This window comes from Spermophilus citellus (assembly GCF_964194105.1).
Source record: "Spermophilus citellus genome assembly, chromosome: 11".
Classification (NCBI taxonomy): Eukaryota; Metazoa; Chordata; class Mammalia; order Rodentia; family Sciuridae; genus Spermophilus; species Spermophilus citellus.
The window spans coordinates 123,246,721-123,257,397 of NC_138192.1; positions in this window are offsets into that span (position 1 = coordinate 123,246,721).

The following is a 10,677-nucleotide window of genomic DNA, read 5'->3' on the forward strand; positions in this document are numbered from 1 at the left end:
GCCCCCAGTATGTACATTTTAGAATAAAAATTTAAAAAGATAAAATACATATACAAATGCACATAAATAAAAGAACATAGAAAAGGATTCTTATGGATATGAACCAAAGAGCTGTCAATGGTTCTCTCTAGATGTTGAAGGAAGTGATTTTGCTTTCTTTTTTAGAAATGTGATATTGAAAGATAAACATATGGTCTTTTTTTATTGTTGGTTGTTCAAAACATTACATAGTTCTTAATATATCATATTTCACAGTTTGATTCAAGTGGGTTATGAACTCCCATTTTTACCCCGTATACAGACTGCTGTATCACATCAGTTACACTTCCATTGATTTACATATTGCCATTCTAGTGTCTGATGTATTCTGCTGTCTATCCTATTCTCTACTATCTCCCCCTCCCCTCCCCTCCCCTCCCCATTTCTCTCTCTACCCCCTCTACTGTAAATCATTTCTTCCACTTGTATTATTCTTCTCTTACCCCTCATTTCCTCTTATATGTAATTTTGTAAAACCCTGAGGATCACCTTCCATTTCCATGCGATTTCCCTTCTCACTCCCTTTCCCTCCCACCTCTCATCCCTGTTTAATGTTAATCTTCTTCTCAAGCTCTTCGTCCCTACCCTGTCCTTGGTTACTCCCCTTATATCAAAGAAGACATTTGGCATTTGTTTTTTAAGGATTGGCTAGCTTCACTTAGCATAATCTGCTCTAATGCCATCCATTTCCCTCCAAATTCTATGATTTTGTCATTTTTTAATGCAGAGTAATACTCCATTGTGTATAAATGCCACATTTTTAATCCATTCATCTATTGAAGGGCATCTAGGTTGGTTCCACAATCTTGCTATCGTGAATTGTGCTGCTATGAACATCGATGTAGCAGTGGCCCTGTAGCATGCTCTTATTAGGTCTTTAGGGGATGGACCGAGAAGGGGAATAGCTGGGTCAAATGGTGGTTCCATTCCCAGCTTTCCAAGAAATCTCCATACTGCTTTCCAAATTGGCTGCACCAATTTGCAGTCCCACCAACAATGAACAAGTGTACCCTTTTCCCCGCATCCTCTCCAGCACTTGTTGTTGTTGGACTTCATAATGGCTGCCAATCTTACTGGAGTGAGATGGTATCTTAGGGTGGTTTTGATTTGCATTTCTCTGACTGCTAGCAATGGTGAGCATTTTTTCATGTACTTATTAATTGATTGTATGTCCTCCTCTGAGAAGTGTCTGTTCAGGTCCTTGGCCCATTTGTTGATTGGGTTATTTGTTATCTTATTGACTAATTTTTTGAGTTCTTTGTATACTCTGGATATTAGGGCTCTATCTGAAGTGTGTGGAGTAAAGATTTGTTCCCAGGATGTAGGCTCCCTGTTTACCTCTCTTATTGTTTCTTTTGCTGAGAAAAAACTTTGTAGTTTGAGTAAGTCCCATTTGTTGATTCTAGTTGTTAACTCTTGTGCTATGGGTGTCCTATTGAGGAATTTGGAGCCCGACCCCACAGTATGTAGATCATAGCAAACTTTTTCTTCTATCAGACGCCGTGTCTCTGATTTGATATCTAGCTCCTTGATCCATTTTGAGTTAACTTTTGTGCATGGCTAGAGAAAGGGATTCAGTTTCATTTTGATGCAAATGGATTTCCAGTTTTCCCAGCACCATTTGTTGAAGATGCTATCCTTCCTCCATTGCATGCTTTTAGCCCCTTTATCAAATATAAGATAGTTGTAGTTTTGTGGATTGGTTACTGTGTCCTCTATTCTGTACCATTGGTCCACCTGCCTGTTTTGGTACCAGTACCATGCTGTTTTTGTTACTATTGCTCTGTAGTATAGTTTGAAGTCTGGTATCGCTATTCCACCTGATTCACACTTCCTGCTTAGCATTGTTTTTGCTATTCTGGGTCTTTTATTATCCCATATGAATTTCATGATTGTTTTATTTATTTATACAAGAAATGCTGTTGGGATTTTGATTGGCATTGCATTGAACTTATAGAGAACTTTTGGTAATATCGCAATTTTGATGATGTTAGTTCTGCCTATCCATGAACAGGGTATATTTTTCCATCTTCTAAGGTCTTCTTCTATATCTCTCTTTAGGGTTCTGTAGTTTTCATTGTATAAGTCTTTCACCTCTTTTGTTAGGTTGATTCCCAAGTATTTTATTTTTTGGGGGGATATTGTGAATGGAGTAGTTGTCCTCATTTCCGTTTCAGAGGATTTGTCGCTGATATACAGGAATGCATTTGATTTATGTGTGTTGATTTTATATCCTGCCACTTTGCTGAATTCATTTATTAGCTCTAATAGTTTCTTTGTAGACCCTTTTGGGTGTGCTAGGTATAGAATCATGTCATCTGCAAATAGTGATAATTTAAGTTCTTCTTTTCCTATTTTTATGCCTTTAATTTCTTTCGTCTGTCTAATTGCTCTGGCCAGTGTTTCGAGGACTATGTTGAACAGAAGTGGTGAGAGAGGGTATCCCTGTCTTGTACCAGATCTTAGAGGGAATGCCTTCGATTTTTCTCCATTCAGAATGATGCTGGCCTGTGGCTTATCATAGATTGCTTTTACAATGTTGAGGTATGATCCTGTTATCCCTAATTTTTCTAGAGTTTTGAACATAAAGGGATGCTGTACTTTGTCAAATGCTTTTTCTGCATCTGTCGAGATGATCATATGGTTCTTATTTTTAAGTCTATTGATGTGGTGAATAACATTTATTGATTTCCGTATATTGAACCAGCCTTGCATCCCAGGGATGAATCCTACTTGATCATGGTGTATAATTTTTTTGATATGTTTTTGAATCAGATTTGCCAGAATTTTATTGAGGATTTTTGCATCTAGGTTCATTAGAGATATTGGTCTGTAGTTTTCTTTCTTTGAAGTGTCTTTGTCTGGTTTAGGCATCAGGGTGATGTTGGCCTCGTAGAATGTTTTTGGAAGTTCTCCCTCTTTTTCTATTTCCTGAAATAGCTTGAAAAGTATTGGTGTTAGTTCCTCTTTAAAGGTTTTGTAAAACTCTGCTGTATACCCATCCGGTCCTGGGCTTTTCTTAGTTGGTAGTCTTTTGATGGTTTCTTCTATTTCCTCTATTGTTATTGGTCTGTTTAGGTTGTCTATATCCTCCTGACTCAATCTGGGCAGATCATATGACTTAAGAAATTTATCTATGCCTTCACTATCTTCTATTTTATTGGAGTATAAGGATTCAAAATAATTTCTGATTATCTTCTGTATTTCTGAAGTGTCTGTTGTGATATTGCCTTTTTCATCCCGTATGCTAGTAATTTGAGTTCTCGCTCTTCTTCTCTTCGTTAGCATGGCTAAGGGTCTGTCGATTTTATTTATTTTTTCAAAGAACCAACTTTTAGTTTTGTCAATTTTTTCAATTGTTTCTTTTGTTTCAATTTCATTAATTTCAGCTCTGATTTTAATTATTTCTTGCCTTCTACTTCTTTTGCTGTTGTTTTGCTCTTCTTTTTCTAGGATTTTGAGATGAAGTATGAGATCATTTATTTGTTGGTTTTTTCTTTTTTTAAGGAATGAACTCCAAGCAATGAATTTTCCTCTTAGGACTGCTTTCAATGTGTCCCATAGATTCCGATATGTTGTGTCTCTGTTTTCATTTAACTCTAAGAAGTTTTTAATTTCCTCCTTGATGTCTTCTAAAACCCATTTATCATTCAGTAACCTATTGTTCATTCTCCAAGTGATGCATGATTTTTCCTTCCTTTTTTTATCGTTGATTTTCAGTTTCATTCCATTATGATCAGATAGGATGCATGGTATTATCTCTACTCCTTTATATTGTCTAAGAGTTGCCCTGTGACATAATATATGATCTATTTTTGAGAAGGATCCATGTGCTGCTGAGAAAAAAGTGTAACTGCTTGATGTTGGGTGGTATATTCTATATATCTCAATTAAGTCTAGGTTGTTAATTGTGTTATTGAGTTCTATAGTTTCCTTATTCAACTTTTGTTTGGAAGATCTGTCCAGTGGTGAGAGAGGTGTGTTGAAGTCTCCCATGATTATTGTATTGTGGTCTATTAGACTCTTGAGCTTGAGAAGAGTTTGCTTGACGAACATAGCTGCACCATTGTTTGGGGCATATATATTTATGATTGTTATGTCTTGTTGGTGTATGGTTCCCTTGAGCAGTATGCAGTGTCCCTCTTTATCCCTTTTGATTAACTTTGGCTTGAAATCTATTTTATTAGATATGAGTATGGACACTCCTGCTTGTTTCCGCAGTCCATATGAGTGGTATGATTTTTCCCAACCTTTCACCTTCAGTCTATGTATATCTTTTCCTATCAAATGCGTCTCCTGTAGGCAGCATATTGTTGGGTCTTGTTTTGTGATCCATTCAACTATCCTGTGTCTCTTAATTGGTGAGTTTAAGCCATTAACATTTAGGGTTATTATTGAGATATGGTTTGTTCTTCCAGCCATATTTGTTTATTAATGTTACTAAACCTGATTTGTTTTCCTCTTTGATTACTTTCCCCCCTTTACTGTCCTACCTCCCACTGTTGGTTTTCATTGTTATTTTCCATTTCCTCTTCCTGTAATGTTTTGCCAAGGATTTTTTGAAGAGATGGTTTTCTAGCTGCGAATTCTTTTAACTTTCGTGGAAGGTTTTAATTTCATCTTCCATACTGAAGCTTAATTTCGCCGGATACACAATTCTTGGTTGGAACCCATTTTCTTTCAGTGTTTGAAATATGTTATTCCAGGATCTTCTAGCTTTCAGAGTCTGTGTTGAGAGATCAGCTTTTATCCTGATTGGTTTACCCCTAAATGTAATCTGCTTCCTTTCTCTTGTAGCTTTTAAAATTCTCTCCTTATTCTGTATGTTGGGCATCTTCATTATAATGTGTCTAGGTGTGGATCTCTTATGATTTTGCACATTCGGCGTCCTGTAGGCTTCTAGGATATGGGATTCTGTTTCATTCTTCAAGTCTGGGAAGTTTTCTTGTATTATTTCATTGAATAGATTGTTTATTCCTTTGGTTTGGAGCTCTGTGCCTTCCTGTATCCCAATGACTCTTAAGTTTGGTTTTTTAATGTTATCCCATATTTCTTGGATGTTCTGCTCATGGTTTCTTAGCAGTCTTGCTGAGCTGTCTATGTTCTTTTCAAGTTGAAATACTTTGTCTTCATTGTCTGATGTTCTATCTTCTAAGTGATCTACTCTGCTGGTAGCATTCTCAATTGAGTTTTTAAGTTGGTTTATTGCTTCCTGCATTTCTAGGATTTCTATTTGTTTGTTTTTTATTACCTCTATCTCCCTGTGTAATTGATCTTTTACTTCCTGGATTTGTTTATGTAGTTCCTTGTCAAAGTGATCTTTCATTGTCTGATTTTGCTGTCTCATGTCTTCCTTGAGACTCCAGATCATCTGAAGCATGTATATCCTGAACTCTTTTTCTGACATTCCATCTGTTGCAGATATTACCTCTTCTAAAGTTGAGTTGACCTGCATTGCTTGTGGTCCTTTCTTTCCTTGTCTTTTCATACTGCTTGCGTTTCTTTCTGCTTGGTGAAACTGTTGTGTTTTTGAAATTTTCCCCCTATTTATTTATATTGCTCTTGTATAGTTGGAAAATCTCCCTTGCAGGGCGGGTAGTGGCTGTGCTCCTCCTCTAATTAGGGTGATCTGTCTACCACTCTGGTCGGTCGCAGGTCTGCCCACCCTGCGGGCGCAGGTGGTGGCTCTGCTCTGCCCGCACTCCAATTGTGGTGACGTAACTACCACGCCCTCAGGTCGTTGGTCCTGATCCGGATGTGGGCGGCGGCTCTGCTCGGCCCCTACTCCAATTGGTGTGACGTGTCTACCACGCTGGCAGGCCTCTAGGCCTGTTCTGCCGGTGGGTCGCAGGTCTGCCTACCTTGCGGGCTTGGGCGGCAGTTCTGCTCAGCCCCCACTCCCAATGGGGGTACCTGACTGCCTCTCCAACGGGTCGCTGGGCGCTGGGCCTTTTCCGGACACGGGCGGCGGCTCTGCTCCACCCCCGCTCCAACCAGTGTGACGTGACTGCCTCGGTGCTACGTGTCCACCATGCTGGCAGGCTACCGGGCCTGTCCTGCCAGGGGGACGCAGGTCTGCCTACCTTGCAGGCTCAGACGGCGGCTCTGCACAGCCCCTACTCCAAATGGGGTGACTTGGCTACCACGCCATCGGGTCGCTGGTCCTGTTCTAGTTGTGGGCGGCTACTCTCTTTGGCCCCAGCTGCAGTTGGGGTGTCGTGATACCACGCCGGCGGGGCACTTGGCCTGCTCTAGGCGCAGGCGGCAGCTCCACTCTGCCCCCCTGGCCCCCACAGCACCCAGCAGGACCCGGACCGAGAAGCAGTCACCGCAGGTTCCCCAACCCTGGGCCAAAGCAGCTTCAGGAGCCAGAACCCGGCCTCTCTGATCCCGGCTCACGCTCCGCTAGGAGCGACCCCCGCGGGTTCCCCTGCCCCAGGCCAAAGCAACTCCGGGAGCCAGAGCCCGGCCGCTCCAAGGTCTCCGAGCTCGGTGCACGCTCCGCTGGGAGCAGGCTCAAAGACACAGTCCCCGCGGGCTCCCCAGCCCCGGGCCAAAACTGTTCTGGGAGTCAGAACCCAGCCGCCCCGAGCTCAGCGCACGCTCCACTTGGAGCTGGCCTCAACACGCAGTCTCCGCAGGTTCCCCAGCCCTGGGCCAAAGCAGCCCCGGGAACTAGATTCCGGCCGCTCAGAGCCTGGCGCACGCCTTGCCAGGAGCGAGCCCCTAGGAGTATTCTCCACTGGTTCTTCAGCCCCGAGCCTGAGCGATCTGTCTGCAAGACGCAGGCAAATACCAGCCTGAAATCACCTGTTCCGTAGCTGAATGAGCTGAGATCAGTAGAAAACAGGGATGATTACATCAGCTCTCCAAGATGGCGGCTGCTGTCCTCCTCCGTGGTTACGACCGGTGTCTAGAACCGAACTGGACCGCTTCTCTCCTCTGTCTCAAAGCCGGAACTCAGCACTAAGCACGGCCATTGCACCACTGGCAGGAGCCCCCAGAATCCGCATCGCTGCACCCCCGCTCCGGCACCTCGCCGCTTCCCAGTGTGCACCGCAGACTCCAGGTGCGGGGCGCGACCCTCCGTGCGGAGAAATCGCCCGCGTCCAAGCCCCCGCAGCCGAACCTCGCGTGATGGAAATCCATCCACTAGATTCTGGAGCACCTCAATTTCACTGGAAATTCCCAACAAGATAGCCTTCAGCTGTTTCACCTCGTCTTTCTCCCGCACAGTGACGCGGCGCACTGGGGTGATGCACTCCCTTCGCTGCCATCTTCTGCCTCCTAAAACATATGGTCTTCATCTCATTTCCTGGCACACATCTCCTAAAATCCATAGAATCTTCAAATTGATAAATGACAAGTGACTTTTTATGTGCTAAGAATTGACAAAGGCTAGGGCCTGATGGTGAAGTTGGCCAAAGATTTCATATATCGTGCCAGTGTTAGCGGAGCCTCCACAAAAACTTGAAAAAAAAAAAGGATTTGGAGAGTCTGAGAGCTGAACACATGAGGTTTTTGGAGGGTGGCACACCCGTACCTCATTCTATGCACTTCTTTATCTGGATCCTTTCTGATAATTTATTTTTTATTGTTTGGTGGTAACTTTTATTATAAGCTAGTAAATGTTTCCCTTAATTTTGTGAACTGCTCTACCAAATTAATAAAGGTTGGTCATAACTGGCTTAAACTGGTGTCTGAATTGGGGGAAAGTCTTGTGGGACTAAGCCCTGAACCTATGGGACCTGTTGTTACCCCTAAGAAGGCAGTGTCAAAATTAAATTGAATTAAAGGACACCCAGCCAATGTCTGGTTCTGCAGCATTACTTGCTTGGTGGGTGAGGAATCTCCCTGCCCCGACTCCTAGTATCATAAGAATGTTGTGAGAGTACAGTGGAAAAAACTTTTACTATTTATACGCTTTTATTATTCTCTGAAATTTCTACCGTGAGCATGCAATATATGACAAGAAAAATAACTTATTGACATATGGAAGAAATACAAGAAATGATCTTTGCCCTCAAAGAATTTACAATGCAAATAGCACACAAGGAAAATGCATTAAATCATTTGAACGATCAAAGGCAGCTGTGTAGGGGTTTCGGGTATAGCTCAGCAGCTGAGTGTTCCTCCAGCATACAAGAGCCCTGGGTTCAATCTCCAGCACTGCAACAAAACAAAACTGGCAGGACAGGCAGGAGCAAATGCCATCTTCTAGTTCAATCTTTATTTCAGAGAAAAGGAAAATAAGGTCAAGTGCAAACAAGACCTAAGATCACATGCTTTACCGGTGGCAGCAGCAAGACCATAACTTAAGTATTCCAGTTGTGAATCCAGCCTTCTGTCTGGTCCTAAACTTCCTGTCACTGAGTTTTACATACCACATCATCCGGTATTAACCCACAGGGCAGCAGGTGAGGATAGGGAGATGCAGTAGGGGTTGACTTAGACGTAGAGATAAAGAAGGTTCTGGGCAGGAGAGCAACTTGGGCCAGAGGAGTGGCTGGTCCAAGCATGGATTGAAGGTCAGATGTACCTGGGACCTTGCTTCTCTTTGCTCAGAAGCTATGTGCTTTTTCTGGGTTCTTCCCTCCAGAGTGGTGCAGTGCTCAGGAGGCCTATCTCTCTGGTGAGACAGGTCAAGAGTCTGTCTTCTCACGCGTTCCCCTGAGGCCGACAGCAAACCAAACAGCAGCAGGGAAGGACAGGGTAGAACAGGGAAGGGCAGGTACTATGGACAGACCTCCCCAGGCTCGGGCTCTTGCAGCTAGGCCTTGTCAGGCCGCGCTCCGCAGTCCAGAGGCTCCAAAACCACTTGGCCTGCCAGCAGCCTGGCATCAGGACCCTGCCCAAAAGTGACCTCAGGCTCCAGAGTCGCGCACCCAGCAGCAGACCAGCCGCAAAGGTCCAGGAGTCCTGGGCTGGGTGGAACAGGATTTTCTATTTTCTTTTTAACTAAAATGACTTACATTGACCAAAAATTGGTATGTAGTTTGTTCTTAGAACTTCTTTTTTTTGGAGCTGTTATATAGTATATCCAATCTTTGTTTTAATGAATTTTTGTTCTACCATATTCCATTGAGTCTCTACTCTCTAGAATAAATATCTCCAATTTCTTTAGCTGTCCATCACCTACTGTGGGCTCAAGGGTCTTGAGTCCATCAATGACATTCATTGTAGACATGCTCCCATTTATCAGTAGGCCTTTCGAACTAGGCTATCCAGGTGTCTTGAAGGCATTGAGAGGCATAGCATAAATTGCCACAGAATCTGGAGAGCATAGTAGGAAATATTCCATAAAGTGGCAGTGAAAATCATTCCTAAAATTATATTCAATACTGAAGTTGCATTTTATTCTTGCAACTGTATTTAGAAATTAAACAGCACATAAAAATAGCTTGTATAATTATTGGGAATTGAAAAGATAATCATCATTATTTATAAACAATTTAATGGTATGTCTAGAAAACCCAAGAAAATGAATCCAAAATATTATTTTGTGATTAAGCCATGTCACAAAATGAGCACCTAAAAGCTAATAGTTTATTTATTGATTATTATTGTTTTTTGGCACTAGAGAATGAATTCACAGGTGTTCTCCCTCTGAGCTACATCCCCAGTCCTTTTTATTTTTTATTTTAAGACAGGGTCTTACTAAACTGTTGAGGGTCTCACTAAATTGATAGGGGCTAGTGTTGAACTTGGGATCCTCCTGCTTCAGTCTCTGGAGTCACTGGGATTATAGATGTGTGTCATTATGCCCTGTTTATAAATTAATAGTTTTTCAAAATACTATCAATAACTCTATAGAAAAAACTAATTGGAAAGTATTCCAGTGACGCTAGCTTTCCACATATAAAGTGACAAGGTATTTCCTTTTTAAAAAGTTTGTAACGTTTACCATGAAGAAAACTAACACTTTACTGAGATACAAAATAAAACTTACGAAAATGGAAGCTACATTCCTGGTAAGAGAACCATGTATTTTAAGTGATTTATAGGTTTAGTGGAAGACCAATCAGAATCTCAATGAACTTTAACAAAAGAGAAATCTATTAAATCATTCTAAAGTTTAGCCGGAGACAATCATTTTGAAGTATTTTAAAGTGAAGAGTAATGAACTTGCCTACTTAGATTGTTCAACATAGTGTAAAGCTATGGTAAGGAAAAGAGCAAATATTGGTAAATTTTTAGGCAAGATGAAGTTACAAAACAATTCCTGGAAGAAATACAAGTGGCAAAAATTTGAAAAAGTCCAACCTCATCAGTAATTTTTATATTAAATATTTTTTGGAGGCTCCTAAGTAGTTAGCAAAGATGTTGAAAAAGGAAAAAAATCAAAATTGATAAGTGGAAGTTTTTTTCAGAGTTTTATTTTATTATATTTTTATATCTTTATTTTTATGTGGTGCTGAGAATCGAACCCAGTGCCTCACGCATGCTAGGCGAGCGCGCTACCACTTGAGCCACATCCCCAGTCCCGGACGTTTTTTTGATAAGCAATTGAACAATAAGCATCAAGTATATTTGAAAAGTTCTTAACTGCAAACTTTAAGATTCTGCCTTCTAGACTCTACCTAAGAAAGTAATTGCATTTAGAAATTTTTTGTAAAAGGATGCACTGCACATTAATAG